At 42.8% G+C, this 25,866-nt stretch overlaps 1 protein-coding gene across 1 annotated transcript in view; it reads right to left on the bottom strand.

Moving 5' to 3' along the window:
* The window catches only part of LOC132776433 (uncharacterized), a 64,763-nt gene extending 40,898 nt beyond the window's left edge, over window positions 1–23,865 (bottom strand). Inside the window, exon 1 of the mRNA XM_067468937.1 lies at window positions 23,717–23,865. The gene's annotated coding sequence lies outside the window, so the exon portion shown is untranslated. The remainder of the gene's footprint in view (window positions 1–23,716) is intronic.
* Window positions 23,866–25,866: the final 2,001 nt, after the last annotated feature.

The raw sequence follows: 25,866 nt of genomic DNA, 5'->3' as shown, positions 1-25,866 counted from the left end.
TTGGCTGATCACATCTACATGTACTAACCTGTCTGAGCCCTGAGATCTTCAGGAAAAGCCCTTCTCTCAGTCCCACCTCTATCACAAGCTCAGTTGGTGGGAATGAGAAAGTGAGCCTTCTCTCTCAGGGACCTTCTACACAGGCCCTAACATCTGACTGAAACCAGGATAAATGATGCTATCTGATGTTTGCTGAAAATGCACACGGAATCACATAATCAGCTGAAAAACATGAGTTAAAAAGGTGCGTTTAAAATCCATGAGGGCCTGTCATGTATCATGTTCTGCAGTTGGTGGTGGTGGTGGTAGACCTAGCAGTTGGTGATGGAAGGGTTAAAATAAGTCTTAGTTTTAAAGGGTTGAGTAATCTGTAAGTAAGAGTTCATGGGTGAAAGCAATTAAGGGTGGAGGTATGCAAGATATCGGTTGCAGCTGGGTGTTTCTGGATATAAGGAGCTAGCCTTGGGACTGATCTTCGGGAGAAAAGTATTGGTTTATTTTGGTGGTAGATGCTGCTGGTTTTCCCCCAGGTTTGTGGATTTTCACAAATCTGTCTCCTGAACCTTTGGAATCCTGGAACCTTGAATCTTTGGACTGGCTTTTGACTACGGTATAGATTCTTGATCCCTAGACTTTGTTTATTGAACTCTCAGCATTTGACCACTGAACAGGACCTTTTGACTACAGAGTTATCTTGAACCTGCAACAGTGTTTGCTATTTTTGTTTTATATTCTGTGGCTGAGTGCAGTCTTTATGTTTTATATTTTGGACTATTAAAGCAGCCAGAAAGTAAGTGCAGTTTTAATTAAACTGCTTAATACAAACTGGGAGTTTGGTTCCTCTCTACCTGAATAAGGCAGAGCTGTGGCAACGTGACAGGGCCACATGTTGTGCAGGCCTGAGCTAAAGCATCCCCAGCAGGCAGCTGTCCAGATTTCTTAAAATAGTTCTAGGAAAAAACCTTACAACTTATATAGGCAATTGATTCACTTTGTTAAAAGTTTTGTACTGTCAAAAGAGTCCTTCTAATGTTAAATTGAATCTGCCCTGCTGTAACTTCGAACCATTAGATCTGGACCTACCGTCTGGGGCACCAGAGAAAAGCCTGTCTCTGCTTCTGTGAAATCCCTTGAAATATTTACAGAATGCAATCATGTTGTCTTTTTTCTTTTGACCAACTTGAGCATGCTGAGCACCTTCAACCTTTCCTCATAGGCTTTGTTCTCCAAAGCTCTTATCCTTGTTGCTCTTTTTTGAGCTTGCTCCAACTTTTCTTTATCCTTCAATAAAAAGAGGTGCCCAGAACTGAACGCAATATTCCAGATCAGTCTTGACCAATGCAGAATATAAAAGGACTACAACTCCCCTCATTTTGAAATCTATGTTATTTTAATGCAGATTAAAACAGCTCTGGCCTTTTTTATTTTGATACAGCATAACACCGCTGGCTCTTGTTTAACTTACAATCAAGAAAAACCCCAATTTTCATTACATAATATAAATATATAGTAATGCTGAGCCTAAATATGGGAATTTTACGTTGTCTCTATTGATTTTAAGTTTATTTTTGTCCGATTTTCAACATTTATCAATATCCTTTGGAATTCTATTCCTATCTTCAAAACTAAAAGGAATGAAATTTTCCCACTCCTTATAGTTTTCTGTCATTTGCAGTCTTGATAAAGATTCTCTTTCTCTCCTCATCTAAGTCACCAAAAAAGAAAAAGAAAAGAAAAGTTGAGGCAAAACTCAGAGGCACACCACTCAAGGCTTCCTTCTGAAAAGCAAGGTATTGGAGACACAGCTTCAGACAGTTCCAATGAGGAGGAAAAACACGAGGTGTCTAAAGAAACCACAATAGATGTCTAAGGAACTTTCAACTGACCATGAATAAGAAATGGAAAATGAGAGACATCACCAAAGAGGAATTCAAGTGACTCGCCAGCATACAAAGTCGCCTTGATCCGTTCTGGGCTGGACGCCGCGTTAAATGCAGTCTCTGAGGATGTAACAAGAGCACCTGCTTGTCCTATTTTGATGGATTCTTTTCAGTTTGTGAAACCCGAGGATGTGGACAAGATACTTGGAGGAATGAGGCCCACCACGTCCATCCTAGACCCCTGCCCATCCTGGCTTCTGAGGGAGGCCAGAGGGGGATTGGCCGAGTGGGTAACAGTGGTGGTGAATGCCTCCCTTCGGGAAGGCAAGATTCCAGCGAGCCTAAAACAGGCTATCATAAAGCCGCTGTTGAAGAAACCATCACTGGACCCCACTAAATTGGACAACTTTCGGCCTGTTTCCAATCTCCCCTTCTTGGGCAAAGTCATGGAAAGCGTGGTGGCCTCACAACTCCAGGTATTCTTGAGAGACACGGATTATCTGGATCCGGCACAGTCTGGTTTCAGACCGGGACATGGTACCGAGACGGTCTTGGTCGCCTTAGTGGATGATCTGCGCCGGGAGCTAGACAGGGGGAGTGTGTTCCTGTTGGTGCTCCTGGACCTCTCAGCAGCCTTCGATACCGTCGACCACGGTATCCTTCTGGGGCGCCTTGCGGAAATGGGCCTTGGAGGCATTGCTTTGCAGTGGCTCCAGTCATTCCTGGAGGGCCGCACCCAGAAGGTGTTATTGGGGGACTCCTGTTCCGCACCACAGCCTTTGACTTGTGGGGTGCCACAGGGTTCCATACTGTCCCCCATGCTGTTTAATATCTACATGAAGCCGCTGGGTGAGATCATCCGGAGTTTCAGGGTGCGGTGTCATCTGTACGCAGATGATGTCCAACTCTGTCAGTCCTTCCCACCTGCTACTAAGGAGGCTGTCGAGGTCCTGAACCGGTGTCTGGCCGCTGTAACGGTCTGGATGAGGGCGAACAAACTGAAATTAAATCCAGACAAGACAGAGGTACTCCTGGTCAGTCGTAAGGCCGAACGGGGTATAGGGTTACAGCCTGTGCTGGATGGGGTCGCACTCCCCTTGAAGGCGCAGGTTCGCAGCTTGGGTGTGACCCTGGACTCATCGTTGAGCCTGGATCCCCAGGTTTCAGCGGTGACCAGGGGAGCATTTGCACAGCTCAGGCTCGTGCGCCAGCTGCGCCCGTATCTCGGGAAGTCTGACTTGGCCACGGTGGTACACGCTCTGGTCACATCCCGCCTTGACTACTGCAACGCTCTCTACGTGGGGCTGCCCTTGAAGACGGCCCGGAAGCTGCAGCTGGTTCAGCGCGCGGCAGCCATGCTACTAACTGGAGCGGGTAGCAGGGAGCACACAACGCCCTTGTTGTCCCAGCTCCACTGGCTGCCAATTTGCTACCGGACCCAATTCAAGGTGCTGGTTTTGGCCTACAAAGCCCTAAACGGTTCCGGCCCAAAATACCTTTCGGACCGCATCTTGGCCTACGAGCCCACGAGGACCTTGAGATCGTCCGGGGAGGCCCTTCTCTCGATCCCGCCTGCCTCACAGGCACGGCTGGCGGGGACGAGGGAGAGGGCCTTCTCGGTGGTGGCCCCCCGGCTGTGGAACACTCTCCCTGCAGACATCAGACAGGCGCCCTCCCTCATGTCCTTCCGAAAAAGCCTTAAGACATGGCTGTTCGAGAGGGCATTTAATTAAGTGCAACAACAATGTGGTAAAGAAGATCGGAATGGAACAAGGAATATGAGACTGGTTATGATTCCACTAAGAGACGAAGCGGATTTTTAGTGTTGTCTGTAATTGTTGTATAGTCTATGTTGTTGTAATTGGTTTCTTTGTAAATTGTCTTCTATATGTATTTGTACACCGCCATGAGTCGCCCAAATGGGCTGAGAATGGCGGTTAATAAGTGCATCAAATAATAAAATAATAATAATAATACATACGTTAGGGGGGATTTGGAAAAGCCAAAGTACAGAATGAGTTCAGGCTTGCTATATATGGTTTGTGTGCGTGTATGTGCATGTGTAATGTCCATATCAAAAGGAAGAACAAAATAAATGATAGTGCCATTGTGTACAGATTATAGAGAAATAATCACAAGGGACAATGAAAAGGTTGAACTACAACAGGGGTGTTAACCCTTCCGTATGTTATCCAAAGCTCTTTGGATAGCATAGGAAAGGGTTAGCACCCCTGTTGTGTTTGTTTTTCTGTCTGTGCCCCTGTTCAGAAGATTTCACCTCATTTTCTGTCCTTGTGATTTTGAACAATTTGGCACGTTGTGGAAACAAGGATGGGCAATAAAGCTTCAGTGGAGCCACCTTGCTGACATGATAACTCTTCCAAGAGTGAATTTCCCTTCCTAGGGATGGGTTTCTCTCACTTCCTGTTGTCTCATCCCCATTTATAACTAGAAGCCCTATGTAAGCCAGATGTTTGTAACTCAGGGAATATCTATACTGACTAGATCAAGAGAAGTAATAGTTCTACTCTATTCTAATTCAGTCAGATCTTGTCCAAAATAATATGTCCTGTTGTAGGCACCACGATTAAAGATTCTGACAAGCTGGAACATGTCCAGAGAAGAATGCCCAGAATGATCAATGGTCTGAAAGTCAAGCCTTCTGAAGAACTTCTTAAGATGCAGTGTACAATTAGCTTGGAGATGAGAAGACGAGGAGCTTAAAGTATTTGAAAGGGACTTGGCAAGGATGTTCCCTTTCTCCACTGCTATTTCTGGTAGTTATAGAGGTTTTGAATAACACCAAAAGAAAAGCAGAAGACATCAAAGGAACAAGGATAAAAGGACAAAGTTATAAATTGAAAGCTTTTGTAGATGACTTAGTGATTGGGTTGCTGTGAGTTTTCTGGGTAGTATGGTCATGTTCCATACGCATTCTCTCCTGACGTTTTGCCCACATCTATGGCAGGCATCTTCAGAGGTTGTGAGGTCTCATAAGTCGTGACTTGATTTTTTTTAGATGGCCCTTTACATACAGGTAGGGGTTTGAACCCTATTTTGAAAGAATATGGAAGAATATCAGGATTTAATATTAACAATGGCATCAAACTACAAGAAAGGAGATTCCATCTGAACATTAAGAAGAACTTCCCGACTGTGAGAGCCGTTCAGCAGTGGCACTCTCTAACCCGGAGTGTGGTAGAAGCTCCTTCTTTGGAAGCTTTTAAACAGAGGCTGGATGACCATCTGTTGGGGGTGTTTTGAATGCATTTTTCCTGCTTCTTGGCAGGGGGTTGGACTGGATGGCCCATGAGGTCTCTTCCTACTCTATGATTCTATAAGGAGAAAACAACAATGTTAACCAAGAAAATAACAAAAATGGACCAGAAAACCCAAATCCCCTCGAGGAGATAGGGTGAGTTATAAAGTATTACTATCTAAGAAAATGGGTTTTCAAGCTGTACAAAACGTTAAATATCTGGGTATTAACCTTTCTACTAAAAACTCAGACCTGTTTGAGGACAATCACAATTTAATATGGAAAGAAGTTTAAAAATATTTACATAGATCGACAGATCTGCAGTTATCTCTTATGGGAAGAATTTAAGCTATAGAGATGAATGTACTACCAAAGCTGCTGTTCTTGTTTCAAGTCTTGCCAGTTACATTGAATGTTACCCCATTTAAACAATGGCAAAATGACCTATCAACATTTATTTGGCAAGGAAAAAGACCAAGGGTCTGAGTCAAATAATTGCAAGATGATAAGAAAAGAAGAGGACTGTAAGGACTTCATCACATGAGAGCATGGATCCACTTGGATTCCAGTTTCTGCCTCTTGCAGATTTCTGGGGCTTGTAGTTTAGAGAGGTGCCTTTAAACTGCTCTGCCAGGTTTTCCTAGTCTTAAAATCGAATATTATCCATGTTGTCGAAGGCTTTCATGGCCGGAATCACTGGGTTGTTGTAGGTTTTTCCGGGCTGTATGGCCATGTTCTAGAGGTATTTTCTCCTGACATTTCGCCTGCATCTATGGCAAGCCTCCTCAGAGGTAGTGAGTACCTCTGAGGATGCTTGCCATAGATGCAGGCAAAACGTCAGGAGAAAATGCCTCTAGAACATGGCCATACAGCCCGGAAAAAGCTACAACAACCCATTATCCATGTTGTTTGACTTGGTCGAAGAACTGGTTCTTCCTGGGAAATGAACATTTGCTACAACTAGAAGGAGAAGGTCTGAAATTTGGGATTAATCTTTGGTATGATAAAATGAAGGCAGACTCTAATTTTAATAAACACCACAGAAGGAAATCACTATTACGAGTGTGGAATAAGCATAAGAAAAGTTTTTACACCAGTAAGTCCTTACTATGCTCTCCACACAAAGCTTTGCTTAGAAGGGAAATTTCCCTGAAATTTCTTGTTGATATTGGACAATGACCAATTCAGAACAAAGAGAAAGGAATTGCGTTGGAAGGCTTTGCAGTAATAATAATAAAACTTTTATTTTTACCCCGCCACCATCTCCCCAAGGGGACCCGGAGCGGCTTACATGAGGCCAAATCCAGCAATTACAACAAGGCAAATATACAACATAACAATACAGCAATAAAATATAATAAAATTAAAATACAAAAAAAACAATACAAAGTAAACACACAGTGCAATATAAAATCAGAATAATTGAACACAGTGGGCAGGGCCAGTTGCAAATATTAAAAAGTTTGCAAATATTAAAAACACTGGGTGAGATGAGCAATGTAGTGTATCTGGGAGGTGGATCAGATGGGACGAAACAGTGGGGTTTAATTGCACAAGAGGATAAAATAAAGTGCATCCGAGGGCGTTTTATGCGGGGTTTGGTCAAGGTCAGGGAATTGTTGTTCATTTATTGAAGGCACGTTGGAACAGCCAAGTTTTAGGCTCTTTCTGAAGATTGCCAGGGTGGGCGCTTGCCTAATTTCTCTGGGGAGCGAGTTCCAGAGCCGAGGGGCCACCACAGAGAAGGAGCCACAGAGGGGCCACCACAGTACAATGGTTTACCTGCAGACAATTATTAGAACAATTTAAAATGGTCAAAAATTGATTTGGATTTGTAGTAGACAAACCTGAACTTGAAATTGTTCTAGACTCTGGAGATGACCACTTCATTGCTAAGTTGTATAAATTGAGGAACAGGTGAAAAAATGTATGGTTAAGTGGGCACAACATTTTGGTAAACAAATACAAATGGAAGAAAGGGAAAGGAGTCTGGACAAAGAGTTTGAAATGTACACTGAGTAATGACTTAAACGAAAAATTCTATAAGATGATGTACATATAATGTGTTGTTTTTTTTTTTAAAAAAAAAAGAATATTAATGAAATACATTTAAAAGAAAACTTTGCAATCACAGTCAGTGTTTGCTCTGCCATCTAGTGGGAACTGTGAACAATTACAAGTCTAAAAGGCCAATTTAAGGGATAGATATTAGATTGGCTCTCGATCTCGTGGTGCCAGAATGCAGTCTGTTCAGTGCCTTCCAAGTCACTCAGTCTTCTGTGTGCCCAGGAGGGAATCTCTCATTCAGTATTAGCCCTGGTTCTGGGTTTTAGCCTGCCACTTTTGGGCTCTTGCTTGCTGAGGTGTTCCTGCGGGTTTCTCTGTAGATCTGAGAAATCTCTTTCTTGATTTAAGGTGTTGGTGTGCTAGCTGATATATGAACAGAGGATGGGCCGGAGATTTGGTCCTTTCATTATTGGCTGCTACTTCCCAGCGGATGTCAGGTGGTGCAATACCAGCTAAACAGTATAGTTTCTCCAGTGGTGTGGGGCATAGACATCCCGTGATAATGCAGCATGTCTCATTAAGAGTCACATCCATGTTTTAGTGTGGTGATATGTGTTCCACACTGGGCATGCGTATTCATCAGCAGAGTAGCAAAGCACAAGGGCAACCCCACATAGAGAGCGTTGCAGTGGTCTATTCTGGATGTCTTCACTGTGTCTGGTTGTGATCCTCAGGTTGTGCCAATCAGCTTTCATATGATATTATTTCTAGTGCCCACTTTTTGCTTGATAGTATTAGATGACATTCTGTTATTAAATATCTTCATTTATTTCCAGCTAAAATAACTCTGCATTAGTTTCAAATGTTGTCCAAGAATTCCTTTATAAGCCTAGTAGCTCAGAATTAAGGCATAGTACTCAAATTGACTTGTGGATAAGTTGAACAAGGATTTTTGGACTGATTTTTAAACTAAAATTTCTAGACATATACATGAGTATATGAGGTAAGCTCAGTAAATATTCAAAGATAATGCAGTGAATGTTTTAGAATAAAATCTGCAAACCCCAATTTTGATAGTTATTCCCTTTAATCTAAGCAAGAGTGACCCTTAGCCTCCTCTGACTTCTCCATCAGTAATTGTAATTCTACAACTGCAATTTAATTCTCTTCTTTAGGACCACAGCAGAAATGTCCTCTCTGGGTCTTCTGACCTTAATAATTACAGATCAGTGTGTAATCTTCCTTTTTTTGGGCCAAGGGCATTGAGATGACAGTTACCCTACAAGTTCAGATAGTATTTCAAACTGCTACAGAGCAAGACACAGACTGCTATGGTTGCCTTAGTGCAGTGGTTCTCAAGCTGTGGGTCTCCAGGTGTTTTGGCCTACAACTCCCAGAAATCCCAGCCACTTACCAGCTGTTACAATTTCTAGGAGTTGAAGGCCAAAACATCTGGGGACCCACAGCTTGAGAACCACTGCTTTAGTGGATGATCTCCATCTTAATATGGATAGGGGGAGTGTGTCCCTATTGATGCTTGTAGATCTCTCAGTGGCTTTCAATACCATTAACTATAGTAGCCTTTTGGAAGACCTGAGGATTTGGGAATCAGAAGCACTGTGCTGCAATAGTTCTGGTTGTACGTCTCAGGCAGGTTCCAGGTGGTGGTGCTTGGGGCTGTTATGTGGCATTCCACAAGGTGCCATTCTATTCCCAATGCTCTTTAACATTTAAATGAAACTGCTGGGAGAGATCATCCATAGACAAAGGGTGGAGCATTATCAGTATGCTGGTGAAACCCAAATCTATTTCTCAATGCCTTCAAAAACAGCCACAGTGAAGGATGGTGTGTCTCCTCTGAATGGAGATGATTGGCTGGATGAAGAAAAACAAATTGAAACTGGATTAGACAAGACAGAGATGCTTACCAACAAGGGACCTAACCGTGGATGGAGGTGTGTCAACCAATTTTGGATGGGGTTACACTCCCCCTAAAAGGCTTTGTTCACAGCTTGGGAGTGCTCCTTGATCCATCTCTCCAAATGTCAGCCCAGGTAGATGTGATGCTTACTATCAGCTTTGATTTTTATGTCAGCTGAGCCCCTTCCTAGAATTAGAATATCCAAAGATGGTAGTGCAGCTGCTGGTAACCTCAAGGTTGGACTTCTGCAATGTGCTGTACATTGTGCTACCTCTCCACCAAGTTTGGAAACTCCAATTAGTTCAATATATAGCAGCCAAGTTGATCACAGGAACATCTAGGAGTGAGCATATTATGCATATACAAAAAGCAATCCATTGGTTGCCAATTACGGTAGTTTCCGGACAAAGTACAAAGCACTGGACCTTCCCTTTAAAGCCCTACATGGTTTGGGTCTACGTTGCCTGCAGGATTGCCTTCTTCCACGTAATCTGCCCCATACACGTATGTCTTTTGCGGGATGTTCACGTCAACCAGCCAGAACTGTCACCCAGAGAATGACCTGCCAGCAGAGCTTCGACGGCTAATTGAGCTGTCAAGATTTAAAACACAATTAAAGACCTACCTCTTCTGGAAAGCCTACCCAGTCACATTTGAACTTTGAATTTAAAATTTACATTTTATTAAGGTAAAGCTTTTCTTCTGACATGAAATCCAGTTGTGTCCGACTCTGGGGTGTGGTGCTCATCTCAATTTTTAACCCAAAGAGCCAGCATTGTCCACAGACACCTCCAAGGTCATGTGGTTGGCAAGACTGCACGGAGTGCCGTTACCTTACCACCGGAGCAGTATCTATTGATCTACTCACATTTGCATGTTTTTGAACTGCTAGGTTTTATTAGAATTGGTTTTTTTAATGGTTTTCTATGTTTTTAATGATCTACTGTATCTATGTATTTTAACAGCATTGTACTCCATGTTGATCCTTGAGGAGAGACAGGTAAATAATAATAATAATAATAATAATCCCAACTTGACAAAGAAAAAACATGATTGTGGCTCACAAATGGAACTCTGAAAAAAGAGACAGAGGGCCTGATCCTGGCAGAACTCCACCAAAGATAGAATTGGGCCAAACCTCCCACACAGAACCCCCATGTGGGCCACAGCAATGCTTGGCAGGGGACAGCTAGTGACACATATATAGTAAGCAAAATACATTACAAGTCATGGACAGAATGTGACATGTAAGGTAAAGGGACAAAGTTGATCAATAATGCATTTGTGAAGTATAAACATAACAATATTAAAGGTTTGGATGTTTATGCTAACGGATCAACAAAGCACAAATCTGTAGTTGTTATCAATTCATCTTCAAATTATTGAGGTTTCTTGGCAACATTTGTTCAGAGAAGGTTTACCACTGGTTTCCTTTGAGGCTAAGAGGTTGAGACTTGCTCATATTCTGCCAGAATGAATCTGATGAGATTCAGTCTACATGCATCTCAAGCCTGGCTGCACAACACACAATTAAAAAAGAAAAGATACCCCATGTCTCCAAGATCACAGACTAAAACTGAGGGCATTTTACAATTGCCTTAAGGCTCCTAGGCATCTAACTTACATTTAGATTTGAAGAAATGACGTGTGACCCACCATTACTGAGATCAAGGTAAAGCTTCATTTTTTGTTGTTGTGTAGATTCAGACAATGATGCTCGAAAATGGAAGGAAAAAGCAAGAGGGGCCGACCAAGGGCAAGATGGATGGATAGTATCCTTGAAGTGACTGGCTTGACTATGAAGGAGCTGGGGGTGGTGACGGCTGACAGGGAGCTCTGGTGTGGGCTGGTCCATTAGGTCACGAAGAGTCGGAAGCGATTGAATGAATAAACAACAACAGATTCAGCCCATTGCATTTCCATGGCCAAATCCTTTCTTCTGGAGTCCCAGTCCAACACTCAAACTACTGCACTCTCTAAAACAGTGGTGCCCAGCCTGTGGTCCATGGACCACCAGTAGTCTGCAAGAACTAAAATATGGTCTGTGGCCTCACCATTACTACATCATTGCAATGAGAGTGACTCGTTTCATGAAACTCTCTTGTAGTGCTGAGGTTCATTAAATATGGTTTTCTGTGGGCAAGCAGATGGTGACTACTGGATGACATATGTTCTGTATCAGAAACTAGAGCTGATGTGGTCCATCTAATGCAGTTTTCTGAATCAGCACCCCAAATAACCTAACCGCATCTAAAGTTGACCAAAAACTGATTTGTAATCCTTTTGGTACTAATGTTAAAGAGTGCTCCCTGGTCAAAGTGGTCCCTGGTTTTGTTTCGTTTTTTTTTAAAAAAAAAAAGATTGGGAGCCACTGCTCTAAAGTGTAAAGTTTACTAGTCTTTGTTTTAGCTTGACATCTTAGCTCTGACCATCATTTTATCCATCACATAACAATGAAACACAGCATCTAGACTGGTATTGTCCACAAAGTTCTCATATTCATACAGAAGGGCTAACTTTAATTATGAATACTTGATCCATTCCCATAATAAATAGATGACTTCCGATTCTTCTGGGAAGTGCTATAAAAGTGTATAACAGTGTGCTCCCTCCCATCTTATAGATCACATATGTCAACCTCAAAGCCAGTGGGGCCAAATGTGGCCCGTCATGTTATTTTATGTGACACTCCAGATGTTGGTCTACAACTTCTGTATTTCTCATCATTGGACCTCATGACAGGAGGTGATGGGATTTTGTGATACAGTAACATAAGGAAATCCACCACTTGTTCTGTATCGTGAGAGCCCCCATGGCACAATGGGTTAAACCCCTGTGCCGGCAGGACTGAAGACTGATAGGTCACAGATTCAAATTGGATGGAGCGCAGATGAGCTCCCTCTGTCAGTTTTGGCTCCCCATGCTGGGATATGAGAGAAGCCTCCCACAAGGAAGGTAAAAACATCAGAAAATCACAATGAAACCAGATTTATTTGCAGGGAATGTTGGAAGAAGGAGGTCTCAGTGACACAAAGCTTTGTACCAGCAGAACTGCTGACCAACAGATCAGCGGTTTGAATCCAGGGAGAGCTGGTTGAGCTTCTCCTGGCAGCTCCATCTCCTATGTGAGGACATTAGAGAAGCCTCCCAGAAACATAGTAAAACATCAAACATCCTGGCATCCCCTAGGCAATGTCCTTGCAGATGGGCAATTCTCTCACACCAGAAGCGACTTGCAGTTTCTCAAGTCTCTCCTGACATGGAAAAAAAAGTCAGGAGAGCTGGGTTTGAATTTAGATACAAGGCTTGTGAATATGATGTCTGATTTTAAAATTTTGTTTAACTTTCTTCAACCTTTGAGCTACAAGTGCAGTTGGGTTGTAATTCCTGTTATCTGCAGTCACATGTTAGATAATAAAAAAAATGATGGGAGTTGTAATTCAGTAACATCTAAGGACACAAACTGGATACAAACTAAAGAGCATCAGCACTAAGTATTTTTGTTATAACTGACCATGTGTATCCATGGATTCTCCATCCATGGATTCAGGGCCCTTTGAAGGCAACCATAAGATGAGACACTGGATGAAAATGAGTTTGACACCAATCATGAATCATAGAATCATAGAGTTGGAAGAGACCTCATGGGCCATCTAGCCCAACCACCTGCCAAGAAGCAGGAAAATCGCATTCAAAGCACCCCCGACAGATGGCCATCCAGCCTCTGTTTAAAAGCTTCCAAAGAAGAAGCCTGCACCACACTCCGGGGCAGAGAGTTTCACTGCTGAACGGCTCTCACAGTCAGGAAGTTCTTCCTCATGATCATATGAAATCTCCTTTCTTGTAGTTTGAAGCCATTGTTCTGCATCCTAGTCTCCAGGGCAGCAGAAAACAAGCTTGCTCCCTCCTCCCTATGGCTTCTTCTCACATATTTATACATGGCCATCATGTCTCCTCTCAGCCTTCTCTTCTTCAGGCTAAACATGCCCAGCTTCTTAAGCCGTTCCTCATAGGGCTTGTTCTCCAGACCCTTGATCATTTTAGTTGCCCTCCTCTGGACACATTCCAGCTTGTCAGTATCTCTCTTCAATTGTGGTGCCCAGAACTGGACACAATATTCCAGATGTGGTCTAACCAAGACAGAATAGAGGGATAGCGTGACTTCCCTGGATCTAGACACTAGACTCCTATTGATGCAGGCCAAAATTCCATTGGCTTTTTTGCCGCCACATCACATTTTTGGTTCATGTTTAAATTGTTTCCACGAGAACCCCAAGATCTTTTTCACATGTACTGCTCTCGAACCAGGCATTGTCCCCCATTCTGTATCTTTGCATTTCATTTTTTTTTGCCTAAATGGAGTATCTTGCATTTGTCACTGTTGAACTTCATTTTGTTAGTTTTGGTCCATCTCTCTAATCTGTTAAAATTGTTTTGAATTCTGCTCCTGTCTTCTGGAATATTGACTATCCCTCCCAATTTGGTGTCGTCTGCAAACTTGAGGTGCTTTTGGGTTTTTTTCTTCTACTGGTTCAAAAGGTAGACTGGTGCAAGGTCTGATTCTAATACAGTAGCCGCACATGCTACTCCCTAGCCATTCCTGTTCATCTCAGAAATGCCTAATACCAATGCTAATTAATGTTCAATGAGATTTCCTTTGAATATCCATACAAAAACTTCCTGGGCATTACTTAATGACCTGTATTATACACTAAGCCTGTTGATTATGTGTGCTTTTTAAATGCAGCTTCATTTATATGGAAACAGCTTTGAATACTATAGAATCACCCTGGAGGATCTAAACAACGACTAGAAAAGTGACCACTCCAGGCCTCCAGAATGACTTTATGGTCAACTTCCACCAGCCCAAGACATTGTTCATTTAGGTAAACAAAACAGGGTTCCAGATTATGCAAAAATCATATTACACAAAGGTTCTGAAACAGATGCCTTGCCTAAAACATAGGTCTACTGTAATATTATTTTTTATGGTCAACATTCATTAAAATGAATGCCATAATAAAACTATTGGTTTTCAAGGACCCGTCCAGACAGGCCCTATATCCCAGGATCTCATCTCAGGATTATATGGATTATACTAGCTGTCCCTTGCCACGCGTTGCTGTGGCCCAGTCTGGTGATCTGGAAAATTAAGTAATGAGAAAGTGTTGGTTTCTAATATATGTAATTCCTTTATGCTTGTGAGTAAACAGTATTTCTTGTTGTTTCTTTGTCAGTGTTGATGTGGAGAGTGTCTGGTTTGCCTACTCTGGAATATGCAACATATCATAGTCCTTCTTTAGGGGTCCCTTTCAAATTTATGATACTATATCTGTGTGTGTGTGTGTGTGAATCATATATATCAATATCTATGGCTGGATGGCTCTTTGTCAGGAGGGCTTTGATTAGATTTTCTTGCCCTGGTGAAGAGAGTTGGACTGGATGGCCTTAAGTATTTTCTGTTAGTCATGGGGGTTCTGTGTGGGAAATTTGCCCAAATTCTGTCGTTGGTGGGGTTCAGAATGCTCTTTTATTCTAGGTGAACTATAATTCCCAGTAACTACAACTCCCAAATGTCAAGGTCTATTTCCCCCAAACAACATCTGTGTTCATATTTGGGTATATAGAATATTTGTGCCAAGTTTGGTCCAGATTCATCATTGTTTGAGTTCACAGTGCTCTCTGGATGTAGGTGAACTACAACTCCCAAACTCAAGATCAATGCCCACCAAACCCTTCTAGTGTTTTCTGTTGGTCATGGGAGTCCAGTATGCCACGTTTGGTTCAATGCCATCATTAGTGGAGTTCAGAATGCTCTTTGATTGTAGGTGAACTTTAAATTCCAGCAACTCCAACTCCCAAATGACAAAATCATAATTTTTGAGTGATGGTCACTCCTTGTGATGTGAGATGTTTTGTTGCCAAATTTGGTGTGATTTCATTCATTGGTTCTTTTGTTTTTAAGGTACTCGTTATGCACAGAACATTTTTATATATATAGAAGAAGAAGATAGAAGATAGATGAGTCCACATTACCAGATAATCTAGGATAAACAGAAAACTTGTGATCAAGTCCTGAGATATATGGCCTATCTGGAAGAGCCCTAAGTTCCCACAAAATTCTTTGTTGTTTTTGTTGCAGCACACTAACACAGCTGGCCTTATAGAACTGCACTCTTTAGTTATTTTAAACGCTAATACATCAGTATTCTAAGATGCACTTCTTTTCCTATATAATCATGTCTAAAAATGAGGTGCACCTTAGAATTGCAGGTTGTCTTATGCATCTCACAATCAATGACATCTTAAAAGTGAAGAAATACAGTAGTTCTAGTAATGGAGTGACATTCAATCCGCTGTGAGAGATACAGGCAAAACATGTATTCTATGGACAGGCAGTTTCCGTAACAAAAAATAGTTTTGTGGCAGGCAAATATGAATATGTTTGGATTAAATAAAAACAGATTGTTGGCAATGCTGTTTATTTATTCATTTTCATATCTCAACTGAACATGTGTTTTAGATGGATCCCTAATCCATCTAAAACACAGACATGCGCCTTTCACCTTAAGAACAGACAAGCATCCCGAGCTCTGAGGATTACCTGGGAAGGAATCCCACTGGAGCATTGCAACACACCCAAATACCTGGGAGTCACTTTGGACCGTGCTCTGACCCACAAGAAGCACTACCTGAACATCAAGCAAAAAGTGGGCACTAGAAACAACATCATACGAAAGCTGACTGGCACAACCTGGGGATCACAACCAGACACAGTGAAGACATCTGCTCTTGCACTATGCTACTCTGCTGCTTGGTATGCATGCCCAGTGTGGAACACATCTCACCACACTAAAACAGTGGATGTGGCTCTTAATGAGACATGCCGCATTATCACGGGGTGTCTGCATCCTACACCACTGGAGAAATTACACTGCTTAGCCGGTATTGCACCACCTGACATCCGCCGGGAAGTAGCAGCCAATAGTGAAAGGACCAAGGCAGAGACATCTCCAGCTCATCCCCTGTTTGGGTATCAGCCAGCATGTCAACGACTTAAATCAAGACATAGTTTTCTTATATCTACAGAGACACTCGCTGGAGCACCCCAGCAAGCAAGAATCCAAAAGTGGCAGGCCCAAACCCAGCACCTCAATCCATGGGTGATACCAGATGAGAGACTCCCCCCTGGGCACACAGAAGACTGGGTGACTTGGAAGGCGCTGAACAAACTGCACTCTGGCACCACGAGATGCAGAGCCAATCTTAAGAAATGGGGCTACAAAGTGGAATCCTCGGCATGTGAGTGTGGAGAAGAACAAACCACTGACCACCTGCTGCAATGCACCCTGAGCCCTGCCACATGCACAATGGAGGACCTTCTTACGGCAACACCAGAGGCACTCCAAGTGGCCAGATACTGGTCAAAGGACATTTAACCAACTACCAAATGTGCAAAATCTGTGTGTTTTTTTTCTTTTTCTTTTTAATCTGTGTGTTTGTTTTGCTCTGTTAGAATTGTAATACAATGGTATGGTTGCTGATGACACGATAAATAAAATAAATAACTGAACATTGAGAGTGGTAAACATAGACTTTTCTCTTCCACTGAACACACTGCGATGGTGCCCTGGAGTCATGCTGGATTATGTCCCAGTCCTCTTCCTTCCTTTAACTCAACACTTGAGGTTCAACGAGATGTGAGATCGAGTTCTGCCTGTCCTTTCTCCCCAGTGGCATTTGTTTTCAACCCAATGCAGCCTCAGCAGTCTGAGAAGAAGGTCAGGTAGGGAGAGTGTGCTCAAAATACTTAGACTCTGGTCATTTCCTGACTCAGGATCACCTAACCTATTTGAGGAGATATGGATTATGACTTTTTTTAAAGATCAAGAAATAGCACTGTGGGGCAAAGTGGAGGAAACGAATTGAACAACCTCTTCTTTCCCCTCTCTTCCTGCTCCAACTAAATTGCTAATTCCCCATGAAATTATGGAAAAGGGACAGGGGACACAAATTAAATGTACCATTAAATCTAACATAGAATCATAGAGTTGGAAGAGACCTCATGGGCCATCCAGTCCAACCCCCTACCAAGAAGCAGGAACATTGCATTCAAAGCACCCCTAACAGATGGTCATCCAGCCTCTGTTTAAAAGCTTCCAAAGAAGGGGCCTCTACCACACTCCGGGGCAGAGAGTTCCACTGCTGAACAGCCTCTCACAGTCAGGAAGTTCTTCCTAATATTCAGATGGAATCTCCTTTCTTGTAGTTTAAAGACAATGTTATGCGCCCTAGTCTCCAGGGAAGCAGAAAACAAGTTCGCTCCCTCCTCCCTATGACTTCCTCTCACATATTTATACATGGCTATCATGTCTCCTCTCAGCCTTCTCTTCTTCAGGCTAAACATGCCCAGCTCTTTAAGGGCTTGTTCCCCAGACCTTTGATAATTTTAGTCGCTCCCCTCTGGACACATTCTAGCTTGTCAATATCTCTCTTCAATTGTGGTGCCCAGAATATGCCACACTAACCCTGATTCCTCACCTATTGTCTTGTTCCTCATTGCCACATAATGAATAGATGAATAATAAATGTATTTGGTGTCAATACTCCTTTTTCTTTTCAAGAAGAAGATACTCATTGCAGTTATCGCAGGATGATTGTTGTTCTATTACATGATCATAGAGGGCCTATAGAAACACACTGGCCTTTTTAATGTCAAGATGCACTGGTTGTTACCATTGTTGTTATCATGGCTGACTATACATACAGATCAGCTGGGATATAATAACAATGACATAGAACTATTAAACAGGGCAGAGGCAAAATACAGATCGATGATGATCACCTGACCAACTCAGTATGCAGTGTCAGCACTCTTGCAACCTTGAGTTACACATTAGTAGGTGTTGTAACTGACGTGGTGGCCTGAAAAAATGTTTCAACAGATGTTCTTTCTTGTGAAAAGATATCTGGGTTAGTCAGAAATACTGAAGCACAGCCAATACAATAATTGTATTTGGGAATGCTTTTGTTTTTAGTCTAAGATTAGGTTTTTTTGTTTTTAGTTTATGATTAGTTGTGCATTAGTTGTTAGATCAGTGTTTCTCAACCTGGGGGTCGGGATCCCTTGGAGGTTGCGAAGGGGTTTCAGAGGAATCACCAAAGACCATCAGAAAACATATATTTCTGATGGTCTTAGGAATCCATTTGGCACGGAAGGCTGAAGCTCTCTCCACCTGTCCTTCTCTACCTTTTGGGAAACAGAGGGTGAATCCTCTCACCAAAAGCCCTTCTCCACAGTGATTGGCTGGTCTCTCAGCCAAAGGGAAGGCTCTTTTTGAAACTCCAAATGGGGAGGGGAGAGCAGGCGTGTTTGGCACATGGCCACATAGTGCAAATGCATGGGCAAGGGAGAGCATGCAAGGCTGGAGGGAGGCTCGCCCTAGCGGGTTTCTTCAAGGCATGGGGGTTCTGTGTGGGGTTTGGCCCAATTCTATAGTTGGTGGGCTGCAGAATGCTATTTGATTGTAGGTGAACTATAAATCCCAGCAACTACAACCCCTAAATGTCAAGGTCTATTTCCCTCAAACTCCACCAGTGTTCACATTTGGGCACATTGAGTATTTGTGCCAAGTTTGGTCCAGATTTATCATTGTTTGAGTCCACAGTGCTCTCTCAATGTAGGTGAACTACAACTCCAAAACTCAAGGTCAATGCCCACCAAATTTTTCCGGTATTTTCTGTTGGTTGTGGGAGTTCTGTGTGCCAAGTTTGGTTCAATTCCATCATTGGTGGAGTACAGAATGTTACTTGCTTGTAGGTTAACTATAAATCCCAAGCCCCCAGTGGCGCAGTGGGTTAAAGCCCCATGCTGGCAGGACTGAAGACTGACAGGTCGCAGGTTCGAATCCGGGGAGAGGCGGATGAGCTCCCTCTATCAGCTCCAGCTCCACAGGTGGAGACATGAGAGAAGCCTCCCACAAGGATGATAAAAACATCAAATCATCCGGGCGTCCTCTGGGCAACGTCCTTGCAGACGGCCAATTCTCTCACACCAGGAGCGACTTGCAGTTTCTCAGGTCGCTCCTGACACGACAAAAAAAAAACGACTATAAATCCCAGCAACTATACTCCCAAATGACAAAATCAATCCCCCCCCAACCCCACCAGTAATCAAATTTGGACCTATCGGGTATTTCTGTGTATGAACCCACACAATCTCTTCGATCATCCGGGGAGGCCCTGCTCGTGCTCCCGCCTCCCTCGCAGGAACGAGGGAGAAGGCCTTCTCGGTGGTAGCCCCCCGACTCTGGAACTCACTTCCAAAGGATATCAGGTATGCCCCAACATTGGCAGCCTTTAGGAGGAGCCTGAAAACCTGGTTGTTCCAGTGTCCCTTCCCGGAATAGGAAACAATTCCCAGCAAAATGTTCTTACAAATGCACTTTAACTACTGGATTGCGTTGGACTGCACCACTCACTTCTTAAAACCCTCCTACCAGACATATTCTACCTTGTTTATGCCCAGTGTTATTATTTTTAAATTTAAAATTATTACATTTGGCCTGGCCATAGGCTTTTAAATCTTTGTGTGTTACTATTATATGTGATTTATATTAATATGTATTGCATTGTATTGTTTTGTTTATTGCTTTTCTGTTTTATTGATGTGTTGTTGGGCTTGGCCTCATGTAAGCCGCTCTGAGTCCCTTGGGGAGATGGTGGCGGGGTATAAATTAATAATAATAATAATAATAATAATAATAATTATTATTATTATTAGTGCCAAATTTGGTCCAGTAAATGAAAATACATCCTGCATGAGTTGTTGTCCTGACATTTTGCCTGCATCTATGGCAAGCATCCTCAGAGGTAGTGAGGAACTACAACGCCTCACCACCTCACTACTTGTGAGGATGCTTGCCATAGATGCAGGCGAAACGTCAGGAGAGAATGCCTCTAGACCATGGCCATACAGCCCAAAAAAAACCACAACAACCCAGTGATTCTGGCCATGAAAGCCTTTGACAATACATACATCCTGCATATCAGATATTTACATCATGATTCATAACAGTAGCAAAATTACAGTAACAATGAACATAATTTTATGATTGGGGGGTCACCACAATATGAGGAAATGTATTAAGGAGTTGTAGCATTAGGAAAGTTGAGAAACACTGTGTTGGATGAAACACACACATTCCCATATATATCAACAGATTCATCCCATCAAGTTCAAAGTAGCCTGGTTGTGACCTGGTGGTGTGAGTCACAGATAGTCATAATTCTCTGAAAAACAGCTTTTACTTTCCCCGCTCTCCTCCACAGCCATCACTTCTCTATAACATGAACATCACAGAAATCCAGCAAATTAAACATAGAGGGAAACCATGATCATTTTATGGAACTTGATTCCCAACTGCCTCATTTAAAAAAACTGCAAAAACAGAATAGCCAACTGAAACTATGGAAGAAAGAGGGCCAAAAATCAGATCGCCTTAGCGTTGCCGTAATCCAGAAAAAAACTGAAGGCAGACATATACAAGGAGACACATCGCTAGATATTGTGTGGCAGGGTTTACTATTTAAAAAGCAGACACATTTTGCCCTGGTGATATTTTAAGGCTATTTCCAGAAGGCTATCGCAGGTTCGATTCCGGGGAGCGGCGTGAGCTTCCGCTGTCAACCCTAGCTTCTGCCAACCTAGCAGTTCGAAAACATGCAAATGTGAGTAGATCAATAGGTACCGCTCCGGCGGGAAGGTAACAGCACTCCATGCAGTCATGCCGGCCACATGACTTTGGAGGTGTCTACAGACAACGCTGGCTCTTTGGCTTAGAAATGGAGATGAGCACCACACCCCAGAGTCAGACATGAATGGACTTCATGTCAGGGGACTACCTTTACTTTTTTTAATGAAAATTAAGGACACCACAAATGCATGCACGTAACATTGTGATGTGCCTCTTCCGTACTTTGCCAAACTTTGCCAACACTGCAATAGTTTGGAAGCCATGAAAGTAGCTGGAGGCTCCCCAGAATAGTGGTCCTCAATCTGTGGGTCCCCAGATGTTTTGGCTTTCATATTTTGTTTATTGCTTGTTGTTTTATTGATGTGTTATTGGGCTTGTCCTCATGTAAGCTGCTCCAAGTCCCTTGGGGAGATGGTGGCGGGATATAAATAAAGTTTTATTATTATTTATTATTATTAACTCCCAGAATTCCTAACACCTGGTAAACTGGGTGGGATTTCTGGGACTTGTAGGCCAAAACACCTGGGGACCCACAGATTGAGAATCACTGTGTGAAGATATATTTAGTACAGCGTTTCTCAACCTGGGGGTCGAGAAACCAAAGACCATCACAAAGCACAGTATTTTCTATCGGTTATAGGGGTTCTCTGTGGGAAGTTCGACCCAATTCTATCATTGGCGGGGTTCAGAATGCTCTTTGATTGTAGGAGAACTATAAATCCCAGCAACTACAACTCCCAAATGTCAAGGTCTATTTTCTCCAAACTCCACCAGTGTTCACATTTGGGCTTATTGAGTATTCGGGCCAGGTTTGGTCCAGATCCATCATTGTTTGAGTCCTCAGTGCTCTCTGGAAGTAGGTGAACTACAACTCCAAAATTCAAAATCATTGCCCACCAAACCCTTCCAGTATTTTCTGTTGGTCATGGGAGTTCTGTGTGCCAGGACCGGTTCAATTCCATTGTTGGTGGAATTCAGAATGCTCTTTGTTTGCAGGCGAACTATAAATCCCAGCAACTACAACTCCCAAATGTCAAGGTCTATTTTCCCCAAACTCCGCCCGTGTTCACATTCGGGCTTATTGAGTATTCATGCCAAGTTTGGTCCAGATCCATCATTGTTTGAGTCCACAGTTCTTTCTGGAAGTAGGTTAACTACAACTCCAAAATTAAAGATCATTGCCCACCAAACCCTTGTAGTATTTTTTGTTGGTCATGGGAGTTCTGTGTGCCAGAACCAGTTCAATTGGATTGTTGGTGGAATTCAGAATGCTCTTAGATTGTAGATGAACTATAAATCGCAGCAACTACAACTCCCAGATGACAAAATCAACCCCCGCCCTAACACCACCAGTATTCAAATGTGGGAGTCAGCCATAGCAGAGCACCTGATGAACCAACCTGGACACAGCATATTATTTGAGAACACAGAAATGCTGGATCACTCCAACAACCACCATGTCAGACTACACAGAGAAGCCATTGAAATCCACAAGCATGTGGACAATTTCAACAGAAAGGAGGAAACAATGAAAATGAACAAAATCTGGCTACCAGTATTAAAAAAAACTCTAAAATTAGAACAGCACAACAACAGAGAGGAAACAAACAAGGACATCTAATCACCTCTCAACAAAGGATTGCTTCAGGCACTGCCAGGCAATCAAATGCTAATCAAGGTGGTCAGTTGAAACATTCACACCTAGCTCCAGCAGACAAGAGTCCTTTGTCCCACCCTGGTCATTCCACAGAAACCCTTTTTCCTAGTTCCAACAGACCTCACTACCTCTGGGGATGCTTGCCATAGATGCAGGCGAAACGTCAGGAGAAATGTCTCTAGAACATGGCCATATAGCCCGAAAAAAACCTACAACAACCAAGTGATTCCAGCCATTAAAGCCTTCGACAATAAAATGTGGGAGTATTGGGTATTTGTGCCAAATTTGGTCCAGGGAACGAAAATGCATCCTGCATATCAGATATTTCCATTACGATTCGTAACAATAGCAAAACTACAGTTATGAAGTAGCAACAAAAATAATTTTATGGTTGGGCGTCATAGAATCATAGAGTTGGAAGAGACCTCATGGGCCATCAAGTCCAACTCCCTGCCAAGAAGCAGGAATATTGCATTTAAAGCACCCCTGACAGTTGGCCATCCATCCTCTGTTTAAAAGCCTCCAAAGAAGGAGTTTCCACCAAACTCCGGGTAACCACGACATGAGTATCTGTATTAAGGAATCGCGGCATTAGGAAGGTTGAGAAACACTGATTTAGTAGCTATTAGTAGTAGTAATTTTATTGATTAGCCCTTAGGCCATATCACAATAAGAAACAGAACAACAAGGCCTGACAAGACCTGATCACACTCCACGATTTAGTAGCTATTAAATACTATATTTATCCCAGCAGAGTTAATGCCTCCAACCTGACTACTTCCCTGTTAAAAATAATCATTAAGTAGAGGTTTGAGTCCGGCAATTGAGTTATTACAATGAAAGACATATTTGGTGGTTTCTTTTCTACGTAAAAGGTGAGATCCACTTACCAAGTGCACGAGGCAGACAAAAAAAGTAGTAGTACTATGAGTAAACCAAACACGCAATCTCGGTAGCAAAGCATTTATCTAACAAGAATCAAACTAGACCTTTGCTTTGTAGACGTATCTCACTTGGCATCATAAAATGGTGGGCCGTTCTCTTCCTTGACTTGAAACTGCCTGTCAGAGCTCATTACATTCTTGGCTAAATCTGACACAGCTCACCTGGAATTCCTCTACAAGGCCTCACACGTCTCTCCTTCTCTTTCTCTCTCCATTTCACCTGGGAGTATAGCGACAGAGCAAAGTTGGCTCTTCCGTACGGCAGCCGAGAAGCACGATCCAGTTCTCTTACCTGACAGATGTCACATGCTTGATCTTGGGTCAATCTTTTCTGGAGATCTGGGTCTGGTAGTATCTGCTGCTGCAATCCAGCCGAGGTTTTCCTTGCTTTCCCTGAGGGGATTTCATCTGTGTTTAACTTTTTTTCAGGTGAGTACAGAGGAACACACCTACAAAGTGGGAGAGACAGGAAGCCAAGGAAGTCCCATGCTGATTGGTTGCCTTCACAGCAGTGTCTCTTAAGGAAGTCAACTCCTAACTCAGGTGGGAAGAGGAGAGAAGCCGAGTACAAGGAAAGGCAAAGGAAGAGCAAACCTGCAAAGTAGGGAGAAAGGAAAGTACATTCATTCTTTGGTTTATGGAGTTCAGTTGTAACCCATGCTCTGAGTATCCAATACTATGGAATTCTAGGATTATTATGCATTAGCTTTCTGCTATCTAAGTAAATGCATTTTAATTACCTTAATCATAGAATCATAGAATCAAAGAGTTGGAAGAGACCTCATGGGCCATCCAGTCCAACCCCCTGCCAAGAAGCAGGAATATTGCATTCAAATCACCCCTGACAGATGGCCATCCAGCCTCTGCTTAAAAGCTTCCAAAGAAGGAGCCTCCACCACACTCCGGGGCAGAGAGTTCCACTGCTGAACGGCTCTCACAGTCAGGAAGTTCTTCCTCATGTTCAGATGGAATCTCCTCTCTTGTAGTTTGAAGCCATTGTTCCGCGTCCTAGTCTCCAAGGAAGCAGAAAACAAGCATGCTCCTTTCTCCCTGTGGCTTCCTCTCACATATTTATACATGGCTATCATATCTCCTCTCAGCCTTCTCTTCTACAGGCTAAACATGCCCAGTTCCCTAAGCCGCTCCTCATAGGGCTTGTTCTCCAGACCCTTGATCATTTTAGTCGCCCTCCTCTGGACACAATCCAGCTTGTCAATATCTCTCTTGAATTGTGGTGCCCAGAATTGGACACAATATTCCAGATGTGGTCTAACCAAAGCAGAATAGAGGGGTAGCATTACTTCCTTAGATCTAGACACTATGCTCCTATTGATGCAGGCCATTGTAAAGAAAAAAATAGGGGAAGGAAAGGAAAAACATGCTTCCTGTGTAGGTATGGACAATTTATTTTATTTTATTTATTTACTGCATTTGTATACTTCCTTTCTCAGCTATAGGCAACTCAAGGCGGTTCACAGTCATCCATGATTCGATGCCATAACAAATATTTAAATACAATTAAAACAATTAAAAACAATTCAACATTTAAAATGTAATATATAAAATTATTTTTATTTATCGTGTCAGGAGCAAACCAAACAGTTGTATTGCATTTTTTTTAACAAAAACAAACAAACAAAACACAAAGTTTGCAAGCTTGGTAGTTGATTAAATGTCCTTTGACCAATAGCTGGCCACTTGGAGTGCCTCTAGTGTTACAGGTTGCATTGCAGTAGGTGGTCTGCGGTTTGCTCTTCTCCACACTCGCATGTCGTGGATTCCACTTTGTAGCCCCATTTCTTAAGATTGGCTCTGCATCTCGTGGTGCCAGAGCATAGTCTGTTCAGCGCCTTCCAAATTGCCCAGTCTTCTATGTGCCCAGGGGGGAATCTCTCATTTGGTATCAGCCATTGATTGAGGTTCTGGATTTGAGCCTGCCACTTTTGGACTCTCGCTTGCTGAGAGTCCAAAATGCAAAGATACAGAATGGGTGACGCCTGGCTCGAGAGCAGTACGTGTGAAAAAGATCTTGGAGTCCTCGTGGACAACAAGTTAAACATGAGCCAACAATGTGATGTGGCGGCAAAAAAAGCCAATGGGATTTTGGCCTGCATCAATAGGAGCATAGTGTCTAGATCTAAGGAAGTAATGCTACCCCTCTATTCTGCTTTGGTTAGACCACATCTGGAATATTGTGTCCAATTCTGGGCACCACAATTCAAGAGAGATATTGACAAGCTGGAATGTGTCCAGGGGAGGGCGACTAAAATGATCAAGGGTCTGGAGAACAAGCCCTATGAGGAGCGGCTTAGGGAACTGGGCATGTTTAGCCTGTAGAAGAGAAGGCTGAGAGGAGATATGATAGCCATGTATAAATATGTGAGAGGAAGCCACAGGGAGGAGGGAGCAAGCTTGTTTTCTGCTTCCTTGGAGACTAGGACG

This window comes from Anolis sagrei, chromosome 5 (assembly GCF_037176765.1).
Source record: "Anolis sagrei isolate rAnoSag1 chromosome 5, rAnoSag1.mat, whole genome shotgun sequence".
Taxonomy (NCBI): Eukaryota; Metazoa; Chordata; class Lepidosauria; order Squamata; family Dactyloidae; genus Anolis; species Anolis sagrei.
The sequence above is the reverse complement of the archived record's forward strand: the minus strand, read 5'-3'. Positions and strand labels throughout refer to the sequence as shown.